This window comes from Colius striatus, chromosome 5, assembly GCF_028858725.1.
Source record: "Colius striatus isolate bColStr4 chromosome 5, bColStr4.1.hap1, whole genome shotgun sequence".
Lineage (NCBI taxonomy): Eukaryota > Metazoa > Chordata > Aves > Coliiformes > Coliidae > Colius > Colius striatus.
In genome coordinates this window covers 11416323-11431499 of record NC_084763.1, presented here as the reverse complement: position 1 = coordinate 11431499, position 15177 = coordinate 11416323, and positions in this window count along the sequence as shown.

The following is a 15177-nucleotide window of genomic DNA, read 5'->3' as shown; positions in this document are numbered from 1 at the left end:
CAGGAAGATGACCATGAGCCAGCAATGTGCCCTCGTGGCCAAGAAGGCCAATGGCATCCTGGGATGCATTAGAAGGGCTGTGGGCAGTAGGTCAAGAGAGGTTCTCCTCCCCCTCTACTCTGCCCTCATGAGACCTCATCTGGAATATTGTGTCCATTTCTGGGCTCCTCAGTTCAAGAAAAACGGAGCTGCTGGAGAGAGTTCAGCACAGGGCATCAAAGATGATAAAGGGAGTGGAGCATCTCCCTTCTGATGAAAGGCTGAGGGAGCTGGGGCTCTTTAGCTTGGAGAAGAGAAAACTGAGGGGTGACCTCATTAATGTTTACAAGTACATAAAGGGTGGTTGTCAGGAGAATGGAGCCAGGCTGTTCTCAGTGATGGACAATGATAGGACAAGGGGCAATGGGCACAAACTGGAACGTAAGAGGTTCCAAATGGGCATAAGGAAAAACTTTACCACTGTTCAGGTGAGGGAGCACTGGAACAAGCTACTCAGATGAGTTGTTGAGTCTCCTTCTCTGGAGACCTTCAAAACCCACCTGGATGTGTTCCTGTGTGACCTACTCTAGGTGGTCCTGCTCTGGCAGGGGAGTTGGATTAGATGGTCTTTTGAGGTCCCTTCCAACCCTTAAGGTTCTGTGATTCTGTGTGATTCTGTGATTTTCTCCATCAATATTCATAATGCAGCAGTGGGCTTTTCTGATGTTGAACTCATCCACAAACATCCAGTGTTAGCAATGTCTTTATAATTATTCTATAATGGTGTTGTAGTGTATCACTTAAGTACAGGGGGGAAAAAAAAAACTGACCTTCCAAAGATAAGATCTCTAGGAGATTCTTTTGGCCTTAGCAATTTAGTATCTAAGTTAAATATGTCTGTTTGGATGTTAACAAAAAACATGTTTCTTTTTCGTGTTGACAGTGTGCTGTTTTGTTGATCCAAATGAGGTGATCTTTCAGAAAGTCTTCACAGTACTGTAATCTCTTTATAATATTCTCTGGTTAATTGAACATAAGCATCTTTTCCCTAAGAAAATAGTTTTTAATTAATGTCAGCAGTGACTACATGTTCTCAGGTAGATAGTTCATTTATCCATTCTTTACTACACTGAGCAGGAAAGCTGGTTTGATTACTAGTAACTGAAATGCCCCAGCTGTTTTACTGTGATATTTAAGCTACTGCATCCCTGTAGACAACTTTAGAAACTTTGTAGGAAACCTGTCCCTCAGTAGCTCTGAGGAAGCTTTTCTGTGTTATACCCTAAGAATGCACCCTGCAATTCCATGAGCTGCCAGCTTGTGGGAGGAAAAAGGAGTCAAATTACTCCTAAACTGTTATGCCACAAAGTGTGTTGTAGCTCTGAGTTGTGTTTTAAAGCCGGTATATTGTTTACTTCAGCTTGGCTTAAATTGGCTGAAGTGCTGAGGACCCAGTGACTCAGTTTGCTTAGGCTGCCATCCCTGGCATAGTCCTTGCATTATGCAAGTAATTTTAAATCACCATATGAAAATCTTCTCTAAATCCAAAGCTGCTTTCATCTGGGCTTTGGGGACTACCCTTTTCAAGTTCCTGAATGCTAAATATACTCATTAAGATTCAGCAAGAAATGTACAGTCCTGACTTTGATTCACTTTTCTTCCCAAGAAGCCTTCATATCATAGAAAATGTCTGAGGTTGGAGCCTAAAATATTCAGCTATCCAAGAGCTTTTCTTTTGGAGAACAGTTCTGACTCAGAAGTAGCCTTAAAGTTCTATAACTCATCAGAAAAGTACAGAATAGCACTTAATCAAGTTTCACCAGAACTTATTTAATCAGAGCACTTGTGCTTCTAACTAAGGTGAATGTAAGGTAAGTTTAACAAGGAGATTAATCCATCCAGTTCTGTGTGATTTCTTCAATAGTGACCAGTAAAACTAACTGAAAGGATCTGTGATGGATCAGGTAAGAATGTATTGATCTGACATATCAAAGACAAATATAAATACAGAAGTATTTTGGTTAGAAAGAATCTTTGCATGATTTTTCTCATCTGTCTGTGGCTTATTATCTTGAGACCCAGGGTGCTGTGTGATAGACTTGGTGACATCGTTGGGCTGCACTGACCAGTTTGGTGGGCCCAAAAGAGTGAGAGGCTAATGGTGTTTGGTGAGCATGAGGCAATTCAGTCCTGCGGCAAGCTCAGTTAAAAGTGACAGCACCAGGATAAAGGTTGATTTCTGGAAAAGGAGGAGTTAATCTCTTCCGGGCAGACCTGTGGGGACGGGGAGGGAAGTGCCAGGAGTAAAGCTCTAGCCAGCAATTTGTAGGGTAAGAGGTGCCTGGTGCTACTGTAATAATTATTGATTGAGTGATCTTTTTATGGCTGATATAGACAATGTCTGAAAGGAACTGGAACAGGCTCTGCAGGTCTTTTGGGTCTCATGAGTGTAGCCAGCAGGTTAAGGGAGGTTCTTCTCCCCCTCTACTCTGTCCTGGCAAGGCCTCATCTGGAGTCCTGTGTCCAGTTCTGGGCTCCTCAGCTCAGGAGAGACAGAGAACTGCTGGAGAGAGTCCAGCACAGGTCCACAAAGATGATCAGGGGACTGGAGCATCTTTCATATGAGGAAAGGCTGTGGGAACTGGGGCTGTTTGGAGGAGACTGACGGGAGATCTTACTAATATTTACAAATATCTAAAGGGTGGGTGTCAGGAGGTTGGGACATCCCTTTTTTTCTATAGTAGCTAGCAACAGGACAAGGGGTAATGGGATGAAGCTGGAACACAAAAAGTTCCATTTAAACATAAGAAAAAACTATTTCACTGTGAGGTGAGGGAGCCCTGGCACAGGCTGCCCAGGGAGGATGTGGAGGCTCCTTCCTTGGAGGTCTTCAAGACCCTCCTGGACACGTTCCTACGCGACCTGATCTAGGTGACCCTGCTTCTGCAGGGGGATTGGACTAGATGATCTCTGAAGGTCCTTTCCAATCCTACAGTTCTATGATTCTATGATGTATGAAAGTTTTCATCTTAGTAAATTCCATCACTATTGGAGTTAATAGTTGCTCAGCTAGAGTCTTTTAAGCAGACACTATTTTACTCTCTCTGCCCCAGCGGATTTCTGCTTGCTGAGTAGAGATCCTGACTACAATTCAAGGGAACTGGAATTGCAAATAGCCTCTTAAATAAAAACCTCACATTCTATTTCCCATTTCTGAAATGTTGTCGTTGGGCATTCAAGTCCTGTATGGCTCAGTCACCTTGGAAAACACAGTGTCATCTCTGCAGGTTGCACCAGTCCCTGCCTCTGTCATTTGATAGCAGTCTGGAAAAAAATACTTGCAGGAAAATTCTTGCCTGATGCTGAACAAGGACCATTACATGGATGGGGGAAATTTTTCTGAGATCTCTGTCCTGTACACTCCTGACTCCAAATCCATGCAGCAGAACTTTTACCTGTGTTTTCAAATGCTAGACACAACAGTGGGATCTCTTCCTCTCCAAAAGAGCTCCCCTCTCGAGCAGGTCTTTGCCAAATACTAGCTCTAAATCAATAGCTGTACTCTCAAAACAGTTTAGCAAGACTTGTAAGAAATGAAGTACCAGATGTAGGGAATGACTCTTTAATTACATACTTTTGCGGCTGTCTTCTTACTCCACTGTGCCATGAAAGATTAATTCTAGACAAATCCCTAGATGATGAGTTTTCTGTTCTTCAAGACAATGTGTGCTTTCTTTTACTATAATCAAATATTAAATTATGCAGAAAACAGGACGGCTGAAGTGTCTGAGGCATCGAAGGCACAAGGGGATAGGATGTGTGAGAAGTTCAGAGAGATTTCAGTGAGTCAGACTGAGAATGATCTAAATTTAGTCTTAAAAGGCTTCAATAAAGGACAATCATAATAAGTTTTTGCAGTAGAGCAGATCTTAGAGGCTTTGACGTGTTTAGGCTGTGGCATTCCCCCCAGGAGCCTGCAGTCTGAGCAGACAAGGCTGCCAGGACCTTCTGCCCTGGGGCTGTGCTTGGGACCAGTTGTGCTGGTTCCCCTGCAGCCTGGAAGCACTGACACAGAGGTGTGAGAGAGTAATTAATGGCTAGAAAGTGGCAGGAGCTGCAGAGGGCAGTTGTATCGTTGGGTTTAGTCTGATCCCAGTAGGATTTCAGTCCAATTAGGTTGACATGGTAATGGTGTCTTGGTGTCTGATGGCTGTAAAACAGCATTTAGCAAGATGTCAGCTGGGTGACGTGTTCCAAATAGTGCTCCCACAGGGTGCAGATTTATGAGGGAGCCACAAGAAACAGTAGTGTGTGTTTTTTAAAAGCAGATTAAGGGAAATGTTTTTAAAAATGAGCAATTGTCTCATATCTTACCGTGTCCTGCACACGATAAAGTGCACTGGAAGGTGGTTTTACTCTGTAGGACCTATTCAGTAGCATCTATTTCTGCACATGTTGACACAAGAATCACTGAAGTGCTTCTCAGTGTGTCCAACACCAGCTATGAAGTGTCTTAATCTGGAATTTCTGCAGAGTAATGGAGATCTTTAAACAAAATCAAAGTTGGGAAGCATTTTCTCTGTGCAATCTGTAAAGCTAAGCCAAGATTATTTCTCTCCTTGCTCTTCCTCCCCTCATCACCCCACACCCCATAGCGCATGAACTGGAGGGAGTGCCTTGTGCTGAATTGTGTAGTGATTTTCAGTCAGTATCTGCAAACACAGACACTCTGCTGCTTATGTGTTAGGGTGGGCAATATCAAAAGTACCTGCTCTGTATGTCCCCTGGAAAGTAGCCAGATCTTTGTTCATACTTAGTTCCTGGGGAGTTTCATTCCCCAATGTCAAGCCAAGTTCCTGCACAGGTGAACTTTACAGAATAACAGGAGTTTTCAGTGGTGCCAGAAGAAATCATTGAGGCAGGAAGGAACTTCTCAAGATCCTCTGCTCCAGCACTTTTTGCCCAGGATTGTAGCGAGGCTGAGGAGCTTCTGCTTCCTCAGATCCTGCTTCTTACCCTTCTTAAAGACAGTAATATCCCAGAGAATCAGTTAAAACAAGGTCTACAGCCTTGAAGAATGACAGTCGCTTTCTTCCAGTCTCCTGAATGCCATGGCCTTTTCCAGGTAATCCAGAACATTTTCTTCACACTGAAGGCTTTGTGCATGGGTGTTTTATAATGTTGTAGTCCAGTCCAGAGTTGTAGCCAGTATAAGTTACTGTGGGGGTAGGTCATGGTCCCCAGCAAAAGGGCAGATGTTCCTAAGTGCCTGGCTTGGCAGAAGAATTACCCAGTCTTTACAGCAGCACAGACTAGCTTAGCAGTGGTCATTGAGCACGTTTCTGGCACACACGTTTTCCTTTGCTGCCTCTTCCTGTCACAGGTAACTGCTCCTCTTGTCTTACTGACATCACCAGCACCTGCCCCTGCAGCTCTGCCTGCCTGGGGATCGCCGTGGGAATCCTGTCCCACTGTTGTCTGTGCCAAGAGCTGTGGCAGTGGCTGCTTTGAAGCTGCTCATCTCGCATCAGCTCAACAAGCAGATGTAATACCTTCTCATTACTGATGAGTGAAGGATAAAGCTGGACTCTTCCTTATCTCTGAAGTACTGGGGAGGAATGAATGAAAATACATTACGTGTGGTAGGAAGAGCTAAAAATGATGGCCCTCTTTTGGGGGAAGGGCCACATTGTATTTCTTTGGCAGAATGGGTGTAGAGGACTAGGTAGTGATTTCCTTTTTAGAAACACAAACAGGTTTTTTGGTGAACTATGCATAAAGCAGGTTGTGGTGCTGTGCAGAGGTGATGGGCTTAGGTCAGGTGTCAGCACATGCAAAATCCTCAGCAGCTCTTTTAGAGCTTAATGGAAAATCTGCTCTTACAGGGTGTGTTGTATTCACTGCTGTTCCCTCTGGTTTGCTTTTCATGGCAGGACTCATTCGCCTTACTCAGGCTGAAGAGCAGGTAGCCTGGGTGAGCATCTCCTCTGTGCTCAGCTGCCACACTTCAGACCTATAGACACGGGCAGCTCAGCAGTCACAGGCTCCAGAGCTGCAAACTGGTGTCAAGAGGACCTTTGACTGCTTAAAGTCTGTGTCAGAGCTTTGGAAACATAAAGCAGATTTTGTTCCTGATGAAAAGGGTGACAAATTTGCCTCAACTTGAATGAGGGCAGCATCTGACCCTCCTTAGATAGTAGTTTGCACTATGTATAAAGACTATGAAATCAATTAGATGAGGAGCTTTTCCATTTGAGCTGGCTGTGATAATATGTAACTGCCCAGATGCACATAATACGAAATTCAATAGTGGAGGTGGGTACTGATCCATAGGATTCACCACTGAAGAGGTTTATGGCTCTCATTTGTCATTCTAGGAAACAGTAAAAATCATTTTAATTAATCGTGTACTTCCAGAACTGTACCAAAACAGAATTATAAGGGCATTTCAAGAAATTATACCTTGAGCTGCTGCTGTGAAACACGAGTGTGTTGGTAGTTGTAGCTGTTTCTCAATGCTTCTTCCTGTATGCTGCATTGCAGTGTTATACTGGAAAGACTCATGCTGCTGGATCTGAAGAAATTCAATTATCAGCATTTCTTAAACAGATTTTTCGAGATGTGAATCCCTCCTCTCTCCTCTCATGCCTTCTGTGACTGCAACCAGCCTTTATGCTGAATTGAGTCAGACCATGTTGCTGAATTCATTTACTGCTCAATCAGTTACTATCCTACGATTCCTGACGTGGCAGGTGATGAGAGGAATTTTTTATGTCTTTGGGGGGTGAATCTAAAAGTGGTTCACTGTAAAATGAAATCTAAAACTGATTACTGATTTCTGGCGTGATGTCAGGCTTATCAGTGGATTCTGGTCTACTGCAAACTTCTGCATAACTTTTTCAGGGGGAAAAACCCCCAACCAAACAAAAAACCTTTCCTATTTCCCTTTTTCTCTATTGTGACGGTGGCTGTGTTGCCTCAAGAGTATTCATAATAACACTTGCCGGCACATGGTCAAGTAGAGAAGTGATCTAAAACGGGGTAGGCATGTAAAACACTTAGGTCTACAAAAATCCTCATGGGAACACCACTGAAATATTCCTATTAGCAGAAGCATGAAAAGTAGAAAGGCAGAGTCCCAAAATACAAGGTGGAAAGGGATTTATGACTATAAGGAAGTGGGTTCCATGTAAACTGTATGGAATTACATTTCTGGCACTGAAATAAGTTGGAGAGGTTTCCAACCAAAGATTAACAAGGAATTTTGTTAGTCTTCATGCAAGAAGATTCCATGGGTGAAGCTACAAACACTCTGTAAAGCAAAAAGATTTTAATCTATTTTGAGTAGGGAACAGGAAAGGAAAAAAAAGAGATTCTTATAAAGAGAAACCTTAAAACCTGTAATTGGGTAGTGTAACATTCAGAACTAGCTCCAATGTATATCATGGAAATGCTCTTTGGAAGGGTTTTCTGGAGGTCATGTGCTCCAAGCTTGAGGCTTTGCAAAGAAGGTAGCACCATGATCTCAGCATTCAAATGACGCAGAAGTGTCAGAGAAAATATTGTGAACAAAAGGCTGGCACATGACAGGATAAAAGGTAACAGGCACAAGCTGGAACACAGGACATTCATGAACACGAGATACTTCTTTGCTGTTGAGGTGAGCGAGCCCTGGCACAGGCTGCCCAGGGAGAGTGTGGAAGCTCCTTCTCTAAAGTTTCCAAACTCCACTGGACAACTGTGTGACCTGATGGAGGGGAACCTGCTTTAGCAAGGGACTGGGCTGGATGATCCCTAGACATCCCTTCCAACCCCAACTATCCTGTGATTCTGTGATACATTGTCAGCCACTTGGTAACGTGGACTTCAAAGAGGCAAGGATAGAAATAGCAAGAACACTGAAGAGCCATGCCTCTGTAAGTCAGGAATGAGGCATTGTCAGAGATCTGTATTCTCAGTTCTACAAAAGACCACCCCTCAAAGCAACCCATTGAAAAGCACAAAAGATGAAGCAGTCCTCCATTTTTACCCTGGGAACTGCGCAGAACCTGAATGCTATGCCTGAAAGGCACTTAACTGAGTCCTCCATATGATTAACTTCATTGTATCTGTAAGATGCAGATGCAAGAAAGTAACCTGTCATAGTAAAGCTGGTTCCAAAGAAAACCAACAACAAAAAACTATATAAAAAATGAGAGAGCAAATTAAAAGCAGTATCTAAGTGTTCCAAGTGGTATGAAAAATGCTATATTCATGACAATGGGCTTTAAAAATGGACTTTCAAAGCATCTTCCCTTTCCAAAGCAAGCCTTGACAGATAGCAAAGTAAAGACACTGCTTAGATGTAAACAGATTGTCAAAAAATGCACATTGTGTCTGGATAAGGCAAACAGAAAAGAACATTACATTCTGGCAAGCTAATGTCAAGGCACAGGAAAGTGGGCCAAGAGACTTAATGAGAAGCAACATGGTGAAACTGGCAAAGCTGTCGCTAAAAACCCCATCCACAAGCTGTACAGAAGGCCACTTGTAGAAAATGGAAGCCAAAAATTTTCAACAGAGACTCCAGTAGGAAAAAACAAATTAGTTCTTGGAAGTAAGCGTTGAGTATCTATTATGGGGTTGTTCAGTGGAGCCTTTTTTTACACAGAATCAGAGAATCGTTTCAGCTGGAAGAGATCTTTAAGCTCATCGAGTTCAGCCTCTGTCCCAGCCCTATCAACCACTAGACCATTTCCCTACGTGCAACCTGTTTGAAATCCACCTGTCTCTGAAACCCCTCTAGGGACAGTGACTCCAGCACCTCCCTGGGCAGCTGTTCCAACGCCTGACAACCCTTTCAGGAAAGAAATTCCTCCTCATATCCAGCCTGAGCCTCCCGTGGCACAACTTGATGCTGTTTTGTCTTGTTCAATGCTGTTTGCTCTTGTAGTCTATGTAGAGCCTTCTGAAATTAAACTCTTTGTAGAAAATGTAGGAAAAGAAATCAATAACTAGTATCAAACCCCATGCATACCTCTCCACCTGAAACTCTGGTGATTCTCAAAGCAGGATGTTGCTTTGTGATTAACTATGATGTGTAAATTTCATTAAAGTCCTAATACCAGAAGAATGGAAAGTAGTAAATGTGACACCTGTATTTTCAGAAAGGCTCCATGAAAAATCCATAGAAATACAGACCTCACTTCTTTACTGGATAAATCAATAGGAGTGCTGTTTAAAAAAGAAAGATACATGGATATATCTATTTTATATCTTACATTGGGGAAAACTGAACATGGATTAGGGAGATGGAAGTTATGTCTCTCATTTATCTGAGTTTCTAGAAGGATTTGATGAACCTGTCAAAAACTTATTCAGATTTTATAGTGTTTTTACACTTGAAAAAAACCCAAACAAGTCATGTTGAAACCCTTCAGTGGGATTTTAAAAAGATGAAATCAGCCTTGAAACAAGAAACAGAGGGTTCCTAATAGAATGTAAATCTGTTTAAAAAGAGTTTTGATATGCAATCAGCTTTCACAAGGAAGGAGTGATTGCTGGTGAAGTTCCACAGGAAGAGTGTTGGGGCTCAGGGTGTTCAGTGTAATCAGTGATCATCTGGAAAAGGGAGCGACAGCAAAAAGAAAAACATCTGATGACAGTATCAAAGTAGTAGCAGGAGTTGAATGCCTGGTTTGCTGGTGACACCACACTGGCAGGTACTGTTGACTCTTGAGGGACAGAAGGCCTTGCAGAGGGATCTGGGTAGACTGAAGCAGTGGGCAATCACCACTGCATGGCATGAAATGGAATAAGAGCAAATCAGGGTGACACCAGTCTAAACTGGGAGAGGAGTGGCTGGAGAGCAGCCCTACAGAAGGTGTGCTGGTTGGCAGGAGGCTCAGCAGCAGTCAGCAGTGTGTGCCCTGGTAACCCTGAAGGCAAACCCCATCCTGGGGTGCATCAAGCACGGCATGACCAGCTGTTGCAAAGAGGGGCTCATCCCCCTGCACTCAGCGCTGGTGTGGCCTCACCGTGAGCATCATGTGCAGTTCTGGGCCCCACCACTGAAAAGGGAGGTTAAGGTCCTTGAACATGACCCAAGGAGGGCACCTGAGCCAGGGAAGGGGCTGGCAGAGGTGTCCTCTGAGGAGCTGCTGAGGGCACAGGGCTTGTCCAGTTTGGGGAGAAGGAGGCTGAAGGGGCACCTCCCTGCTCTCTACAGCTCCCTGAGGAGAGAATGTGAAGAAGGAAGAAGGAGGTGCCTTATTTGGTGTGGTAAGTCTTGGTCTCTTATATTAAAGTATGTCTTAAGAAAGAAAGGGAAACAAAAGACAGGGTTTTGGGGAAATACAAGTCACTGATGGATATATTGTAACATGGACAGTCCTTTTGGGAAAGCAGATGATAGCTTCCAAGGTCTAGGGAAAGTCTTCACTGTTTTCAATAGCATTTTGTCAAATATGAGAAGCATCTTTCCAAAAGTATTTTGCCTTACCAAAACTTAGTTTAGAGATGAAGGAACATTAAGTCACTGAATCCTCCCTGCTGTCACTGAAGAGTTGTTCCCTACAGGACTAGCATGTTGCCTAGAGGCCTAGAATCTGCTTTTAGATATTTCCACCAATACCACATCCTGCAAGTCACTTGAAGGCCTAATTTATCATGCTGTTAAAAACACATACTGGGCACATGAATATCTTTTATCCACCTGATACAGAGACAGTTTTTCCAGGGAAGGTTCATCTGTACAGCTGAAATTGCTGTGGACACAAGATAGCTTACAGCATTTGCTTCCCCTAACTGTAGCCTCTTCTTTTATGCTAGTGCTCCTCTCCACTGCTTCTTCACACAAAAGATCTTCAGCTAACGTTAATCAAAGCTTCACAATCCAAACAGAAAGAATGCTGAGATCATAATAGCTACATACACTCAAAGTTCATCGGTTGCTGAATCTCCTGATGTGTGCTCATCAGGTACAGTTTCCCCATGATCTCTGCAATGGGAGAAAGAAGTCTCAGGTTAATGAACCAGAGTAAACATTTTCCCGTTCAAATCTGTTCCAAAGTAGCAAATCTATTTTGAAGCTGGTGTAGAATTGGTTAAAATGTTTTGAAGAAGCAGGAAGGAGCATTACAAACCCCCTTCTGTGGCACCTGGGGGATCTTGGCATGGGAGCCAGTGTCCCGTGGCAGTAGCAGCGGCTGTGGCAGTTCAGTGTGGCAGCAGGACCCTGTATCTGTGTGGGTCTGGCAGGTTCTGCATGAGAGCACTGTCATGGGCTCCCCTTCCCTCCCGCTGATGGCAGATGCTGCCCTATCCACTGCGGCAGCAGCTCTCATTTAATCTGTGTCGGTGTGGCCAAGCTGTGCCAGGCTACTAAACTCTCCCTGGTGAAGGAGGGGGTAAAACCAATTTAGTGTTCCTGCTCCAAGTATGATGGAGAAGTGAAACAGGATCTCTCATCTCATTTGCTCAATGTAGTAAATTTGGATTCTTCATTCTCTCAAACCAGGCTTTGTCCTGATGTTTGTCTCTTTTCTGTCCTCCCACTGCCTCTCACCAGAGCAGGCTTCTGGCTGGCTGACACTTGGGTTTTGGCAGAGTGGGGAGCTGAGGTGACACACTAGAATTAGGCATTAGAATTAGAATTAATTAGAATTAGATGCTAGAATTAGGCATTGCCAGCCTTCTGGGATGGCCATCATCATCTCTCTGCACTTACCAATCTCTCTTAAAAGGGTCATTGGAATGAAAGCAAGCAGAATCAATGGTTTCACTCAGCTAAAATTTGTCATTGAGAGTGTTACACTGCACTGCTCGCAGCAACTCAGGCTGCTGCATGGCACAACAGAAGCCTGTACCCAAGGCAGCAGCAATCCTGGTCTGTTCCTGCCTTACTTCAAATGGCCAATAAATCTCCCTGGATGAGAGACGGTTAGGCCTATGAAGGACAATGAAGGAGGAAATTCATAGCTGATGCTATTCTGGGAACCCTGGGCACCACAATGACTTGATAAATACCTAAGGGTCAACATTGCTTTGCAAAGGAGAATGAGATGGCTCGCTGTTTGTATTAAAACAAACACCTGGACAGGTGCACAGGGTGCAGCCAGTGCATAGGCTTCCTTTATGCCCCCTTCACATACACTTAACACAAAACCTTCCTGTGTCAAAAGCAAAACCTCTGTCTCACACGCTGGTGTAGCAACACCAGAGGAAAGTGACAAGAAATCTGTATCTGAAGTGATTTCTTGGTACTAAAAAAGGGAGAAAATGGATCTCTGTCTATATTTGCATCAATGAGCAGTGTGATCAAGTGCAGCAATGCAGCAAGTGCTGAGGATGCAAATAATCTGCCTTATGGGTGCTTTACCTGCCTGACTTTACCTGGTTTGGTCCCACAGGCTGTGCATCCACAAGTGAGAGGAGCAAAAAGGATCAGCTCTGGGAGCACCATTTCAGATTTTGATACCTCCCAAAGGAACACCCTTTGCACATTGTGACTGCTCTGGGCTGTGAGTTGAAGCACAGAGAGGGGGGATGGCTCAAGGATGGCCTGAAGCGCAAGGCCAGCACAAATGAGTGACGGTTTGTGGTTGTGATCTCCACCTACAAGAACAGGACGACAAAGCTCAGCCAGAATGGTGTGGAAGCTTGATCTGGTAGATTTTTTGTGGGTTTTGTGAGCAAAAACGTTTAATGTCTTTTATGAGCAAAACAGCAAGGGTAGCATTATACTATATGTGATAACATAGTCAATTTGTTCTTTACAGGTGCTATCCTGCAGATGTATTCAGTTTTATGTCTGCAATGGTTTGTCACTCTGGACTTCTTTTAGATCAACTGTGTAAAGAATCATGAAAGCAGAGCCTCAGCACAATGATAGTTAAAAATCTCTGCAGCGATTTTGAATGACTCACACATTCATCCTTCTTTTCAATACAACACTTAAGCCTAATTTAACTCTGAAAAGCAACAGGAAAAAAGGGCACTACCTTATTCACCCTCTGTCCTGATGGCTTGCTCTCAGCTCTGTATTTTAAGAAGCAAAAGGGTGGTGCCTAACAAGCTACAGAACCTCCTCCTCCTGTTGCCTTAATCTGTTTACAAGATTGCTTTTTTGTGTCTGCAATAGACGTAATGCCTCAAGCTGCCCCTAAGTATTCTACCAGAGTGCAGAAATAGCCCTGCTTTGCAAACTAAATCACTTTGACTTGAATATTTTAGAGAGCACCTGGAGGAAAAGGAAAAAAAACAAACCCAAAAAGGAGTACCAATGGTCTGGTTGGGCCTTTCATAGCATATCTTTTGATTTGCACATAAATACATTTCTCATTTAGTCACTTTTTAACTTTATCAAGAAAGATGAAATGAGTGAGAGAGGTTTCCTAGCAAAAGCATGATCTTTGTTTCCAGAGTTTTTATTTAATATCTGTCAATGTTCAATAAAATTCAGGATGAAACCAAATGTCCAGACCTGGAGATCCTCCCTGAAAGGATGCTTTCAACCCCTGCCTTTCGATCCACCAGCACTGATGAATATATAACATGCTCTTTTTGGAGCGAATTATTTGTTCCCAAGTGGGCTTCTTTTCTCTAGCTTATACTGTCATGAGCAGTCCCCTGCTCTGTTACTTGCTGATGAGTGCTACAGTGCACTAAATACATTTCCATAACTAGCTCTGCTCAGCACGTGCTGCATGTCCTCATCTGCACAGTGCTCTAAAAACTCATTGGATTCTTGACTTTCACTCAAAACAACTGTCTTGGTCAAACAAGGAGCTGAAAGACTCAATGCCCTCAATAAACCTCAGGCCAAATTCACATAGTTCTGGCTAACTGATACAATCTTTCCAGTCATTCCTCTTTCCAGTTTCTCTGTAAGCAGATGAATTAGCAAGGACCAGTGTGAAGATTTTCCTAATGAAGTTAATTATGCACTTTAAAAGGATCTCTGTAGGTGAAGGAAAAAAACCCAGTGGTGTTCTGCAGGCTGCCTTTTGTTGTCTTGTCTGGTTTGCAATTATGTCAGCTCTCGGGCAGCTGCCTTTCCTTGCTCTGTGGTGAGTCATGCACAGCATCTCAAATGTCTGTTCCTAATACGTTCCTCTCGTGACAAACATTCCAGTCCCACTGTAAAGTGCATGGACCTGATTTACTAAGATGATACAGCAAAATCTTGGACCTGCTTCTATGCACACCTCACAAAGCATGGAGAGCTGGAATTTATCCATGCAGTGGTGTAACTGCCACGTACCTGATGGAGCTCCAGTGTAAAAGTCATGGCATCAGAATGAGGCTGTGATCCTCAGACAGTGCAAAAGACTGTAACAATTAAAAACTCCTGAGGTGATGATCTTGTGCAATATTGGTATGGGTTTGTGTTGACACCAGCATTGCTTCTACTTCCATTATAATTCACCTGCTGCATCTCTTTAAATATTCATGGTGGCCATTTGCCTGAGCCACACTGGCTGAACTGGATACCACAGCATCATCTGATATGCAGCCCCACCTCTTCTCCTTCTCCCCTTTTCAGCCTCTGGCCTTTCAGGCTCTAAGCAGCATCTGCTTGGCTTGATGTTTAACATTCTTGGTGGCTTGTCTTGGTGATGACTTTGATCAATCAGTCCAAATTTTGTCCATTTCAAAGCATTAGCTTTCGAGTTCATAGCATGTGGGCCACAGGGAACTGCTCTCATTTGCTTTAAGTGGGGAGTCCTTCCATCTATTTGTCTAAATAGAGCCTAATTCCTCTTCAGAGGTCTAACTTGTAGAGGGCTGCAGGGAGGGGAGATGAAACCCACCCTTAACAATCACTGTAAAGGCTTACAAAGGATTTTGTTTTCCTTCAACACTGACCTTGTGCTTTATTTTGGTTCCCTTTAGGATGTGATACAATTAGAGGGACGAGGTTTGGAGTTTTCACATTTCACAAGGAGAGTGTTTTCACTTTCACCTAATGGCACTGGCACACTAAGAAAAATGTATGCCTTGAAACTCACATGAAAAACAAAAGTAACAGCTGCACTGAAAATTGAGAGCAAACCCCTTCACTGTCTCTGCACACACAACTGCACATGAAGGTTGGGTAGTGCCAAAGCCCACATTATGCTTAAAGTTGTTTTGTGTTGTGCAGAGCCAAAACACAAGGGTAGATGTATCCTCTGCCTCAGCGTGTGGAATCCCACATCAAAGCTTATTCAAGTCAAA